Source organism: Cyrtonyx montezumae, unplaced genomic scaffold (genome assembly GCF_038088225.1).
Source record: "Cyrtonyx montezumae isolate F1298 unplaced genomic scaffold, pur_monq_1.0 scaffold_8, whole genome shotgun sequence".
Lineage (NCBI taxonomy): Eukaryota > Metazoa > Chordata > Aves > Galliformes > Odontophoridae > Cyrtonyx > Cyrtonyx montezumae.
Window position 1 is genome coordinate 88,951,169 of NW_027072089.1, and position 15,592 is coordinate 88,966,760.

At 38.9% G+C, this 15,592-nt stretch overlaps 1 protein-coding gene across 3 annotated transcripts in view; it reads left to right on the forward strand.

Annotated features, from left to right (window-relative positions):
• NFATC1 (nuclear factor of activated T cells 1) overlaps positions 1-15,592 on the forward strand; it is a 116,490-nt gene that overhangs the window by 84,926 nt on the left and 15,972 nt on the right. The gene's annotated exons all lie outside the window — the stretch shown is intronic.

Sequence of the window (15,592 nt, forward strand, 5' to 3'; positions counted from 1 at the left end):
ACATATTTAACATTGTTCTGTCCATAATGAAGTAAAATTTCTCACTGGAACTAAATGATAAACTGCTCTCCTTCAGTTGAGAAAATTTAAATTAAAAATAGTGATGCATCTTTCAGCATAACTTTTCAGTCTGGTGGCATATTACTTCTTTTTATTGTTGAGGACTTCCTGATGCTTTTTTTTTTTTTTTTTTTTGTAAGATTTTCTATGCATATATATTCTACATGCACCACTGAAATATTAAAATGCTGCGATGAACTTGTCAGACTCCAGCTACAAAAGATTTATTAGCTGAGCATAATGAAAGGGGTAATCTGGAATTTGATTATGTGACCTCACTGAACTGTGATTTAGCACATGCTGCTAAGTATCCCAGTAGCATTCTGAACCCTCACCTTAATGCAGTACGTGAGTTCCCTTCCAATGGCCATATAACTTTATAGAACATACCGTACCATGCTATTTGAAAAAGAAATGCCTTTGAAACGGCGGCACTGAAATTAATCAGTGCCAATGAACATCTGAATGTAACTGTCTTTCAGGGAGAATTTTAAGACAGATCATTGCAAAATAAAAAAAAAAAAAAGTTTTTATTTTAAGCAACATGACTCAGTGAATTAGGATTATAAATGAACGTTTTGGGTTTTTACAGTCTTTTGATTTTCAACTCTGGGAAAAACATTTTTCTCAACAGAATTTATTATTGATTACATGATGGACAGGTCTGAGGAATTTCCCTAATTAGGAGTTCAGTTCACTAAATTTTTGCACAACGCATCATTTGAAACATTATCTTCATGTGCTGTACATTTTTCACAACATATCTGCGCTGTGAGGAGTAAAATTTTCAACAAACCAAACAAGAAATGTACACAAACCAGAACAGAAAATCATGCCCAGATTTTGGTTCTGAAAGAAAATTGAAGTTATTTGTATACAGTTAGTCTATAGCTGTCTTTCTAGAAAAGTACAAAGAATGGGCAGTCTTTCTGCCTTACTTCTCCAAAATCCAGTAAGCACTTCTGTCACAGTGTTACCAAACCCACCTTTGTCTCATCTCTGCTGGAGGGACTTGACTGCAGCTCAGACATGGAGAGCAGAGCTTACCAACCATGTCTATTTCAGGTTTCTCCTGAAGGATCACAGAAACTTTGCTGCAGTGTGATCTGGGACAGAAGTTTAATTTTTTTTAGCAATGTCCATTCTCTCTGATGAAGCAGAAATGGCTTAGTCCTTACCCATTTCTGTTCCATCCTCTCTTCTGGACACACATGAACACCAGTCATTTGACGGTTAGACAGAAGTAATTGTGGAAGCCACCATGTACATCTGCACTGATATATGAACTTGACTTTTTGGTGATCTATTCAGTTCACTAAATCCAGACATACTTCCCTTTGGCATCCATCAGGCTATCAGAATTATTCCACGGCTGACCACAAGAATGATAAGCCAATAATATATATATAGATGTAACAGTCATGGCAACACTATATAACAGAAGAAGAATCTGTGTAATTAAAAAAAAACAAAAAACAAAACCAATAGCAGTTTATTGTATGGATAACCAGAAATGGTAACTAGAGGAGCTAAATTTTCTGTGTCTAAACTGATACATAGGTCTGTTGCAAATTACTGCAGCCCAGATCACATGAGCTTACTGTTACCTATCTATGTCATATCTCACTGTATTTGTGCTTTGCCCTTGTAGAAGTCAGGAAAGGAGTACTACTGTCTTCATGTTCGTCTCTGTATTGGGTCTGAGAAAGGAACTGCAGCAGATGAACTGGAGGTTGGAACCACATCTTGTGGGATATGTACTAGCCAGGACGCTGACATACCTCAGACACACTACACAGAAGCACAGATCTGTCAGGTTCAAAGCCAATTTACATCCATGCATTCATGGAGGCAAACTTAGAACAACCTGTGCAGATAATGTTTTCACATTACAGTTAATCTAATTAACTTATAGGCTCTCCATGGAAAGGGTTGCATCAGTCCATCTTAGCCACATGCTCTTGCTGCTTCCTTTGAGTAGTATCAGTTAATTATGTAGCAGCAGAACAGGCTAATAGAAAATTATCTCAGCAGGAATAGTAAAATCTACACAGTTTTCCATTGGATCAGCTCATGGAACTGCATTCCATGAGTCCAGTCAGTGGGTCCAGCCCATTAGGTGTGCAGGAAGCCTTTTGTAGTGGGGTTACACTGGGTGGCAAGCAACTCACCCATAGTCTAGAGTGTGTAAGACTTGCAGCCACATCTGATGTCATTTTATCTTCCTCAGCAAATATCTAATCAGCTCATCTTGTTTCAGCAAAAAATCCCCATATCATGCTCACTCTTTACTTAAAAAAGTCTTGGCTTCCTGACACAGTCTCAAATGACAGTTTGGCCACTCTGGTGACTACCTAGAAACCTATGCAGTTGGTGTCCCAGTAGTTGATGTTCAGTGAGATACATACACCATGTGTACAGTGCCTTTGTGCCTGGAGCTGTTTAATTCAGACCTCTGGTACTAAATTGGGGAATAAGGTACTGCCCAGAGGGAGAATGGGTTTTACATGTGCTTGATTTTTATTTTTTGTTAGAATAGGAGCTTTTAAGCAATCACCATTGTTTATTGTTACATTGTATCCACCTTTAAATTATATAGCATAATTTAAATTATTTTTTATTTTTTTAAATATTTGTACCTGATATAAATATGAGAGCTAGAGAGATGTCAGAGGTACTCGACTGCTTTCTTTCTATATTACTCTAAATATATCAACTCTTTCCCTCATCCTTAAAATAGTTTAAAAGTAATGCAACGTTATAATGATACTAAAAATTGAATTCACAAACCTTAATTCCATAAACAAACAAACAAACAAATAAATATTTGTAGTTTCTTGTATCTACTTACTACTTCCAGCTTTACATGAAAGTACTTAATGAGAAGCGTGAGATAAAGACATCTAACATACTTATGGGACTACTGGACAAATGAGATATCTAACAGGCTGTGCCAGACGATATTCAGTAAAGTTTTGGTTGCTTGTATTCCTGGAAAAAAAAAAATCTGGAGAGGTTTAATTTATGTAACTAAATACATATAGCAATCTTGGAACAGGTATAAACAGAAATTTTTTAGTTTCAGTTTATGGGATCAAAGCAATACTCATTCTTTGTGGTCTGGAGTAACTCCAAATATAGACCATCTATACTGGAGAGATGGAAAAAAACAGTCAGTGAGTACATATAGTATATATCCTGTACATAACACTTCTCTGCTTCTATAATGGTGGGCAGCTGAACTGATATAAAGGGAGCACCCAAAGAGATTTTCATTTTGGCAAGTAAGCTTTGGTCTTGGCAATCTTGTTTTAAATCAAAATCTTCAGTAGCCACCTGGGTTACTCATTAAATGTGCTGTCCATTTCAATATGTGCATATATGATTCAAAATGTATAACATATTTCAAACTCACCCCATAAAGTGATACCTGATATATTATGGCTACGCTCTTGATATTGAAAACTATCTGGCTTGTATACCAGCAGTCATTTCAAATAATTATGAGTTCAGCCTCCAAACAAAGATTTTGGCTGACTCCTGCTGATGCTTTCACAGCAAGATTTGATGTGCTGGTCTGATGAAGCTGTTGAAATCTAACATGGTGCTGGTCCTCTTTTGGTTCCTTGCAATAGAGAAGATGGTGTACACTGTCCTACTTGCCAGAAGTTCTTGCAGCACCCTGCAGCACACTGGGGCACCCTGGCAGACCACTCCACTGCTAACGCTGGCTCTGCATGCCTATACTGTCATTGCTCTAGACAGCGAAGATTACATGATTTTCCTCTTTCAGATCTCTTTCAGTAGTGCTAGTGTTGTGGAGCCCATGGAAAATCCTTGGGTAGACAGACAGCCTGATTTGTCTGCTTGAAGGACATCTTCAGCACAGATATGTGCATATTATTGCTTTTAATAGTAAACATTTTATTTGGGGATCAATGAATCTAAAGTGCTGTACAGCCTTTGGAGGAATAAAACAGAATTAACAATGCCCTAAGAGACAGCCAGTTTGAGGAAAATGTGAGATGATGAAAACCCTCCTTAGTCCCTTGAACCAATAATTACGTCAAGGGGATGTGAAAATTTACCTTAATTTATGTCTTACTTTTGAGTAGCTCCTCTCTCCAGCTCTTTAATAGGGACCTGGGTCAAAAGTTGTGATAGTGTGTTTTTTAAATAATCCTACTTCTTTTCTTTTGTCTGTGTAAGTGCAAATAATTTTTCCAAATTTTGGTAACTTTTCTTAGTAGTAGAAGAAATTACAAGCCAAAGGTGGTGGACCTGTGTTCACACAGCTTTCAGGATATTCAGGCAGCTGGGAACCAGCCAGGCTCACAACAGGAGATGTTAAAGGTGACTTGAAATCACCTACCTTATCCCCATTTCCCTTTCCTGGATCTAGTGTAGTCTGGGTGTAACACAGAATCTCCCATCTTTTTACTTCACCAGAATGGAGAGTTCAATTAGGTATGCTAATGCCAAGAAACATTTTTCAGGTTGTAACTGGCACTCCCACAAGCTGTGGGGTTTTTACCTGCAGCAGAATGATACTCAATTGTGAAATTATTTCCTGCCATTAGAAACATCAAAGAAATTAGTTTTCATTACAGATGAAAATGAGGCTGCTTCTAAAGAGCTAGTGGGAAACACATTGGTACCAACAGGAAAAAGGTGTATTATTTATGTTCTCAGCAGCTATCAAGGTGTACATGCTTTGATCTCAACTTGCTATATGAATGCATAGAACTTTATGAAAACAATTTTTAATGAAAAGCAAAACTGCACCCTGGAGGATTCTTCAATAAAGGTACACTTGAGTTACGAAACTGAAGAGGGCCTTGCCTTGCTTTCTTCAACTTTTAACCAAGTTCTAATCTAAAATTTTGAGATGAAGTCCCAGCCATTTGAAGGCAGCAGCAAGCTACCACTGACTGTAGTACGACCTCAGTTTAAAAAACTGGTTTCCAGAATGCCCCAAATCCTATGTAGATCCCAGAACTGGAATAACAATATCTGAAAGACAGATCTCGTCTGAAGTTTTCTGTATTAAGTCAGCCTCCTCCTCTCCACACAGACGCTTTCATGAAAGTTGCTATCCTGATCTTCACTTGATCTGAACTATAAATCTTTATGTAGATAGATGAATATACTTAAACCATAAACAAAGATATCTGATGTTTATATACATGGCTAACAGAAAGTATCAAAACCATCTCATCTTTTTTAAAACAAGGAGGCTTTTGTTCTTGTGATTGTCTTTGCACAGCTGTGAGTTTTATAGTACCGTGCCAATGAATGCACTCACTGCAACTTTTATTTTACTCTGAAAAGGTAAATTGGGAGCATTAAGCCTCCAATAAGTATGTAAAAGTGGCAAAACCACAGGTAAAGTGTTACTGAAAGCTGCAGCCCTGCCAGTCATTTCATTTTAAACATGACTCTTTTAAAAATAACTTTTGCAGTAAAAGCTGTAACTCCTGGATGTAATATGAGCTATTGCTAATGTCATTCCCATGAATTGCTTACAGAGTGTTGGACTGTTAGATGTCTGACAAGTCCATATATCTCCTGTACTGTATATATGAAATTTTTTTGCCCCTAAACCATATGTTCTCTTTTTTTTTTTCTTATTATTCCTCTGTATTCTTCAGATGCACGTGGTTTGGTGATATAGTTTATTTGAACAGGAACTATAGCAGACAGAATTATTCTTTTGCTGAAATGTATCTTTTTTCATACATCTCAGCGTCATGATTAAAGTGATTGGCTCTTAAGGCATTAAGTTTAGTCTGCTGCTGCCACAATTATGCTTTTGAAAACTCCGGAGTGCGCTCTGTGATTTTCAGTAGTCCAGATGTCATTAGAGCAACATGCAGGTAGTCTGCAAAGTCCAGTAACACTGTTTACACTTCAGTCTGGCTCGTGTGAGCTTCTTGGCCTAGAGTAGCAGTTCTGGGAAAAAACAAATATCTGTCCTCATGGAAAGTTTTACTTAATCTGGCCTGGTGCCTGCCCCTAGACCCTCCTCACTTCTAATGATGATTGAAAGTATACATGCTACTGTGATAAAACATGCTGAGTTGTTAACATTTGGGACTTCGCTTGTGCGTGATGAGTAAGGGAGGACTGAAGTAATTTGTTAGTATCAGATCTCTGGTGGACTTGTGAGTCTGGATTTGAGGGGTGCCCTGTTACTCAAAACCACACACCTCTGGACTAGGGATGAAGTTTCGCTGCTCTTAGCAAGTTCAAGTGAATTGAGTCTCCCCGAAGGCTCGCCAGAAGGAAGTCCCCAAAGGGCTAGGTGATAAGACTAGGTGTCACTTCCTGTTTCCCTCCAGTCCTGGTGTGTGGGTGCCCTCTGAGCAGATCTGACTGCCTCTAATTGCAGTACCTGTGCAGTCTACCAGTGACCTTTGATATCCATGGAGGTCTTGATTCTTGGGCTTCCAAGAAAGCATCCAGCATCTTCAGGGAAGTCCTGAGTGCTTCCATCTTCATTCAGTGATCGTAGACACTTGAGACAAAGAAGTTGGGACCAGCAGGGTGGCAAAGTGAATAGAAAGCTGTAGAAATCAGTAGGCCATGCTTTGCATTGCTTTGATATCCCCGAGTGTTTTTAGTGCACAAAGCCCAGCCAGCCTCTGCTTGATGTGCATCTGCATGCATACCTTTACATTAAGTATTTCATGTTGTTAAGCATATAGATGATGAAGCGTTGCACTGCCTCTGTTTTACTGGATGCCAGCTTCACACTGTGGCCCTCGTAGTCACTGTCCAATTAACTGGGGAAAAACTGCCCCCCATTTCCATGTCTGTTTCATTCTCCTATTTCAATCATAATGGGTGTTGGCATTGCTGTTTCAAATGGTAAAGGTTTAGAGGGTTATTTTCTGTAAGTTTTCCTTGGCGATCAGGGGAGAAGAAGTTGCTGTATCTGAGCCTTTGTAACATTTACATCTGCTTCTAAGCCTGGAGGAGTGCCAAAGAAAATATGTGGCTTGCAGAAGCACAAGCTTCTTGAGAAAGCTTTGTTCCAATGCGATTCATTTTAGGAATATGTTGTTTGTTTGAAACATTTCTGCTGAGCTGTGCAGTGTTAGTTGGCCAGGTGTGACTGTGTGGCTCATGGATGGCCTCCATGCTCTCATGTCCTGAATCCCTCCTGGCAAAACACTGCTGGGGAAGTTGCTTTGTAAAATCCCTCTTCTACATGGAGAGTATCATAAAGACCTCTGCTGCAACTAGTAGACTTGGGCTGAAGCAACACCCTTACTTAGCCCAGAAAACATATATGTGTCAGAGGAAGTGCTCTCATGAGCAAACTTGCTGACTTCACATACAGTGCTCTTGGCTGAGTGTTAGCAAGCTGTAATGTTGCTAGACTGCAAAGTGGCAGAGGGCCTGCCTCTGCTCCCACTTAAGTCAATAACACTGTTCCCTTTGGATTTATTGGGAACAGGACCAGGCATATGGCTGGTAGTTAAAATGCATAATAGCTGCATTCATTGCAATCTGGTTGCAGATAGACATTCAGAGAAGGAGATTTTTCTAGGAGATTCATGTGCTGCACAGTCAATTGTGCTGTCTGCATCTGCTGGATAACTGTGGGCTTGTAGCTTGACCATCACTGTTGAGAGTGGGCTGTTTGATAACCTGGCTCCTGATCTTTTCTCCTCTCTGAGGAGCTAGTGCTGATTGCAACCCAAGAGGGAGCATGCTTTCCACATGAGGCTTATCACTGGGCTGCGAGGAAGCTTATGAAAAAAAACAGACCCTCAAAATGTTCCCCTTCTCCTCTGTAACTGAAAAGGCCTGCGAAGTCTAAATGTTGAAAATACTTGGAAACTATCAGTAAGTAAGAAATAAATAAACTATGGATCTATTCCTTGTTGACCAACCTGGTTGGATTTGTCTGCAAACCAGAAAGCTGTCCCAACCCTGTTCTACTGACTTGGCTTGGTTGGCTGGCTTTCTACATTTTCCATAGTTACAAGCCTACTGCAAGACAAGTGTCAGGAAGTGAGATGGTCCTGAAAGTATATGAAAAATCCCAGACTGTATTGACCCTAAGCACATGAATGGTCTTGGGAACCAAATATACAGGCTGTTAAAGTACACAGTTAGTAGATTAAATTATTTCATCTTTATGTAGCTATGACTTGTGTTTCCAAACATCATGTATGTAAAAGAACATTCTTCTCTTGCCTTTGCCCAGTATTATTTTTTTCTGCTTTGTTTTTGCCTTCTGCATTCATATGGGAATGCAGAAGACAGTATTTACACTTCATGTTTATGCTGTCCAGATTTTTCGTGATGTTAGCTTTCTGTGGGAGCTAAGGCTAAAGATTTATTCCATTTCATACCTGTTGTGTTTACCATCTTTGTGGTTCCAGGATAGATACTGCAATGGATATAACTAACCAATTTTGATACCCTGGGAGCAGCAGTCAGTTCTTTTTCTAGTGCTTCAGGGAAAAAACATATTACATCGCCATCTTGTGAATAAAATCTTGTGCAAACTACTTAAGAAGTAGATAAAAATCCATTTTGGGTCACAGGTAAAGCCTCAAAAAAATGGAAAACTGAAAAATATTTATTTAAACTTTAATTTCTGTCCTGTATATGGGAATCCATAAATACATAATGTACATGTGTGAATATATACGTATGTGTGCACATATATGATGGGCTTCTCTGAAAGTAGACTCCTATTTTATTATGTTGACCCACAGTCTCAGTGGCAGATGATGGTGGTATGGCAGTAGAGGTTGAACCTTCCTGCCAGTATTCCACTAGGTTTTGTTGCTGTGTGACAGATAGCAGCAGAGGAGCAGTCTGACAAAATGGCATCTGGTGTGGAAGTGTGTACGAAGCAGATATATGTCATTGAATTCCTCTGTGTGGAAAAAATTGCACCCATGGACATTCATTGACGCTTGCTGAATGTATATGGAGACCAAACAGAGGGCGTGAGTACAGTGAGGTGGGGTGGTAGATTTCCACAATGGTGACATCAAGAGTGGGTCACTTCTACAGGTGCAAGTTTTTGACAAGTGCAGCATGCAGGCTCTGGTGAAAATGCATAGCTAATGGTGGTGACAGTGTTGAAAAAGTCTTTTGTAGGTGTGAGTCTGCTCTATCAAATAGTGTTATTGTTCTTCCTATATCTGTTGTAGTTTCCATGGCAATAAATAGGAGAAAGTACTTCTTTAGCAGCCTAAATATGTATGTATGAAAAATATGTATGTAATGAGATACAAGACTTAGTATGCTAATTCTTTTGCCTATTGTAAGGTGTGTTGGCTGAGAGTCAGTTCTACTCCTGGAGGGTCTCTTAAGTAAAACTTAGAAACCTGAGGTCAAGAGGAAAAGCCCATTCTGTGGGACTTCCACTGTGCTCAGTTTCTGAACTGAAATGCCCTTAGCAGCTCTGAAATCTGGCTTCATGCTCTTGCATGCTTCTGAGCTGCAGTTGTCACTGTTGCTGAATGATTTTGTTTATTATCCTGCTATTCTTTTTGAAAAATTGAAGCAACTAATCAAGATAAACTCCTCTCAGCTGGCTTTTTTCCAGCCCTAGCTATGTTCCACCACATTCCAGGCTGCACTTGGACTCAGCTAGTTGCTTGAGGGCTTTCACCTCAGTGCATCTGCATAAGCCTTAACAACTTGTCCAGGCAGCTTCCCCTTGTAGTGGTATGTCTTCAGGTTAGTGGTACTCGGAGTCTCAAATGTGGTAAACTAAAGTACTCACAATGAACCAGCTATGCTGAATTTGAGGAATAAGGTTTTGGAAGGACACAGTAATGGGAAAGCATCTTCTGCAACACAGACAATGTATATACATTCTTGTGGGGAACATACTAAATAAAGGGAAACTTTCTCATGTCACTGTGGAATGGTTAGCACACATTTGAATGTTTCAGACATAGAATCTGTGAAACTACTTGGTGACATAGCTAGAACAAAAGAAAGCTTGAGAAAAAGAGAAATGAGAGGAAAGTTAAATACAGCATCCTCATTCAAGAAAAAAAAAAAGATGAATTTTGGAAGAAGAGGAGAAAAGGTGATTGTGGGTGTGAGAGAAGTTTGTCTAAAACTCAAATAGTAGAAATGAGTAGTAATAGCTCAGGATTTGATTGCCATATGGAAGTATATTTAAAGAATGCTCTGTTTTGCCCCGAAGTAATTTACCTGTAGTGAAAAATGAAAGGAGGTGATGAAGTAAGCATTAACCTCAAGCAGGTGAAATGAGACCTAAAAAAACTTTCATGAACTACTGTCCACTGTTACACCAAGGATAAACATGAATCATCTTTGCTATGGTCCTCCTAATTTAGGTAATGGAAACTAATAATTCTACAATAATGGTAAAGTTGCACATTTTAAGAACAGATGAACTTGCCTGTTTGATCTGCCTGGGGAGAGCATGTATTTGTTACTGCTCAATTTAGAAGCAGCAGTCTGATGTCAATATTGATCTGTAGTGAGGTTACTGCACTGCATAGGGGCAGGAGGTTGTAGTGACACAGCTCCACTGGGGCAGCATTTCCATGGGAGTTACCTCTGTGCTTTATTGCCATGGAGACAGCCTCAGAATTACCACTGAATGGAGCGAGCACCTGCAGGAACCCCACAAATTCTCAAAAATATGGAAAAATAATAAGGGGATGGAGAGTACTCTTTGAGTAAATACAGTCGCATCACCTGAACTTAGTGAGAATCTTTTATATTAAGATTTCGTTTACAATATAACAGAGTGTTCTTTAAAAATCAGAGAAAAATTAGATAAATGATTTTTCATTGTCTCTTTCTCAATAGAAATTATGCAGAGAAAATAACATTTCTAGGAGTAGAAGAGATTGGCCTTTGACAAGGCAGAGAAGGATTTTTAGAAGTTTGTTTTCAAAGTTATATGATTGAAGAATAAAACAGGAAATCCCCTTACTTTGCAACTTTAGAAAGATGGCATTAAAATTACAGTCAGGATGTGATCCAAATGCCATGAAAAAATTTTCCATCAACTTTGATGGATGTTCTAAAACAGGATGTGTTAAATCACGGGAAATAATAGCAGAATCACAAGTAAATTAACAGAAGATTCAAAACACATTATGAGTCACTGCATTAAAGAATCAATTAGAGTCAACTAGTTAAATGAAGACAAAGTAGTAGCGAAATATATATATATATTTTTTTTTTAAGGTTGGAACTAGGAAAAAAATTGAAACATCTGCTGAAGTTTCCAGAGCTATATTTAATATTAACTTGGGAAAAACACATGGACTGCATAGTCTCATCAAAAATTTGTAAGTGTTTCCAGACCAAAATCACTCATATACTTAAAAAGGTAATAATAATCTACTGAAATAAAAGAGAAAACTCCTCTCTCATCTCTCTCATCTTATCCCTACCATTGAGTTTCATTACTGGGAGCATCACCATTTTAAACCAGAGCAGCAACCAAATGCAACTGTTGCTCCAGACGTTTTCTGTTGATTATTAAGATCTACTGCCTGAGGTCTCCATCCTGCTGGATGCTGCAAAATGCACCTTCTGCCCCCATGATCTAGTTTACTGCAACAGGGCCTGCCCTTGTCAAACAGATTAGGACAGATTTTATTATTATAAAGCCCTCAACACAAAATAGAGTCTGAAATGTAAACAGACCTATCATAGAGGTGCAAGATTCCCTTTTAAGAAAACTTCAAATGGATGGACCATTCCTTTGATGGTTAGATGAATATTCATTAAAAAAAAATCTGCTTTTGAAATTTGAAACAGAAACTTATTCTCTTGTATTTCAGTCAGGAAGGTGGTAGAGATAAGACTGCCCGTATCTAATCCTGGGAGCTGTGACCTTAATCTCCAGTCAGCTTGCTAGACATCACCAGCTATATACATGTTTTGGTGGCTAAATCTATGTTTTCCTTGATAAAGAGATCTGAATTTCTGCAGCAGTCAATGTAATTTTTGTGCTGTCAGTTAAAATCTTGTTTCAGGGAACAGCTGACAAATTCACAGGACTTCAGGTGAGGCTGTATCATGCTTTCTGTTGTGCATGGTTCCCTGAGCAATGTTGGTCACTGCCTCCCTGTGCCTCTTCTGAATTGTCAGTGTTCAGAAAGTTGTTTGAAGACATTGAATTTTATATGTAAAGCTCTTATTGAGGAGAAGCACCTCAATAAGTAAAAAAACACACACCTTAAGTGATTGCAAGAATTCTTTAAAGTGTCTAGGTACAAATATTTCTCAGGAACTGGAAAAAATGTCTGTCTGGATTGCACACTGCTGCTGCAAAGTGCAAATCTTAGTGTGGAAAAACTTTCATTTATTCTTGATAGAGGCAACTGCAGTAAATCAGCATTTATTCATTGCGGTACAGGACATCTGCACTGATTTCTACCTGCTTGTAACTAATACTTTTTTTAAGAATTAATGTTCTAGCTGCAAAGATGGTTCTCCTAGCTACATCTTCACTTGAGATTACTTCACTAAGTACAAGCAGACAGTTCTATGTATCTTTTTTTCTTTCCTTTACAGACTTGTATTTGTTTCTCATATGCCAGTGGAAATCGCTAAAGTGAATTAATTTGTATGAATGGATTTCGTTAACTTTCATGGTATACCAGTAATGAATTCCTGGTTTGTAGAATAAAAAAAAGTAGGGCTTTTCCAAAATATTTTAATATTTGGCTATGATCTGTTGCATAAAATGAACTGTTCTTTCCTATCTGTCTGAAGTCCAAGTTGTATTACTTGAAACTGTGTTGTTTTTTTCCAGTCTCATGACAGTAAATAATTGTAATGGTTCTCTTGAGTCTGCCTCTGACTTTCACTGTGGTTGCTCTTTTTTGAATGAAAGCTGAAAATAATGATAGATTATTCTCTTTCTGTGACCTGATATAGTCTAATCTAGTTGATTAATCCTATTCCTAAATTCCTTAACAAGTTGACCATTAATATACTATTGCATAAGCATATGTATTACAGCTTAGCCATAACAATTTTTAAAACAGAACTGGTAGTACCTCATCATTTGTAACTTCTTGTACTTGGGTTGAAATGAAATACAAGAAATAGAACATTTCTTGTATTGTTCACTGTGTTTCTTTGGTAAAAGAATGTTTTTAATAGATGTAGGTTTTATGAATTTAGGCCAGAAAGTGTTTTCTAGTCTGTCTAAACTTGGCCACTTTGTAATTCTAGTTGGTAATAACTGAACATGAACCAGAGTTGATTTGTGTTTTAAGGAGCCTCTTGTAGGGAAGGGAAAACCTGTGTAGCAGAACACTGTCTTGTTGTAACAAATAAAATTTAGCAGCTGAACTATGTACTCAAGCTAAACAAGTGGAAAAAAGATTTTTAGGCCTAGAGACATGATTTAGAACCTGCATGGCCCTGTGATCAAAGTGAAACAGCAAGTGTGTGCATTAAAGCCAACATGGTGATGTAAATACAGAAAAGTTGTCTACTTCTGGATCAGAAGTACTTCTTGAGTATCAGACGTAAGTCTCCTGACATCAGAAATTGCGTGTGATTCAAAATTCCTACAAAAAGAAGTGATCTAGATTCCTTTTTTGCGTGTCAGCATGAAAACGATTATTTCATGTACGTGGACAGTGGGACTGGATGATCTTAGAGGTCTTTTCCAACCTTGGTGATTCTATGATTCTATGATTTAAGTGATGGTTAAGGGATAATCAGCAAAGTGCCATATTTGCATTGCAGTGTGTGATTCTTTCCTGCCAAGCCATCAGGCCTGTACCCTACATCTCTGTAGACCTGCTTCACATCTGCCTGTGTTTAGTAAGGGCTTGATGAAAATACAGTTAAATCAGTAGGAATTCCTTTGTGCTTCTTGGATCAAACTCGTATTTTCAGACAAGATAACCTATCATTTTCTGTTCTTTAAAAAGTCTTCTGTATGAAAAAAGATAAAAGACAACCAACCAGTATATACATGAAAAATTGGTAGTGGGTCAAAATGTGAAGGGCCCAGAGTTGTTGCAAACACAAGTTACAGTTCACAGAGCAATGATAAAGGATTTTATTACATTAAAATGTAAAGGTTAACAGTGATACAATAATCTGAAATGCTGTCTGTATCATGTATGTAGTGTGACTGACTTGCAGAGCTTGCAGGAATCGTCACTGGACTCCTCTTGGTTGTTTGAGTGTGCTAATATTTAAAGCAATGTTTGTGTTGGTTACATGGCCTAAGCCAAAGGGATCTCTGGGAGAGCTATGCTCTCACACTAAGTAGGGTGTAACATAGGGTATATTTGGGATGAATGCAATGCATGCACCTGTTTCTGTCTCCCTTTGTACCAGTAGGAAAGAGGAATTTCTCTCCTGGAGTAACCAGTTACTCAGCAGTTGTTTCACAGCAATATCTGGCAAATAATTTAAAAGTTCTGCCCAAACTTTGGCTATGTGGCCAAGACCAGGAGTCTTGTTTTCTTCTGTGCATTGTAAAATAGGTCAATTTGTGCCATTATGGAGGTCTTCTTAAGTTGCTGTGCTCATTTGTGCTTCGGTCCATCGTGAAACAATGACAACACTGCACCATGCATTCTCTGTGGAAAACTGGATAATTTCAACCGTTTTCCATTTTCTGTAATGTTTGTCTCTGATGTGTGCAAGGCTTTCTATTGCAGCTATCCATAGATAGCCATGACAAAGAGAAAGCATGCAAGCTTCTAGCACAGGACATTCATCCTGGCTTATCTAGCCCTCAGAGACATTAGCTAATCGAGGCCTGATACTCCATACAATAGGACAAGTACTGTAAAGCTACCTCTGTTATCCCGGTAAACATGGGGACTTATCATTCCCATGACCATTTCACAGGGATTGTTTTGTTCTGACAACAACATCCACAGCCTACAGTACTATCGACTCTTAACAATGAATCTGATGCTGGCTGTGCATGTTATCAGCTCCCTAATAACTGTCTCTTTCTTTTTTTTTTTTTGTCTTTCCCACCCCATTTGTGAGAATTTGTCCCCTGGAGCACTTCTCTATCAGGCCCATGCAGCTGCTGTTATTTTAGATATGGCAGGAAGTAGGTACCGGAAAACAGCAAGAGCTCACAGCACTCAGAAAAATCTAGAAATTCCTCTGATTTACCCAAGGCTCTGGCTCCAATCAAAGCCAGTTACAGAAATAAATAAATAAATAAACAAACAGGAGTGCAGGAGGAAAGTCCCAGCAGCCAGCTGTACCTGGGTTGCATGTGCCAACCATCACTTGCTGTGGGGTGCTGGGGAGGGAGGAGCCCTTCATGCGGCCCACCCGGCACACAGCCTGCACAGGGGTGCAGCTGGCACATGGACAGCGCCCACCTTCACTGCTGGAGAAACCCCTTGCTCCCTAGGAGCTGTGTGCTTAGAGCTCAGCCACCCTGTGGTTCCCCTGCTCATGTACTGTGCGCACGTACCATGGAGCAGTTTCTCCTTTATCTCGTGTGCACCCATAAATGCTTTTAGCAATGCTTAGTAAGGGGTGCCAGCCAAAGGGACTGATG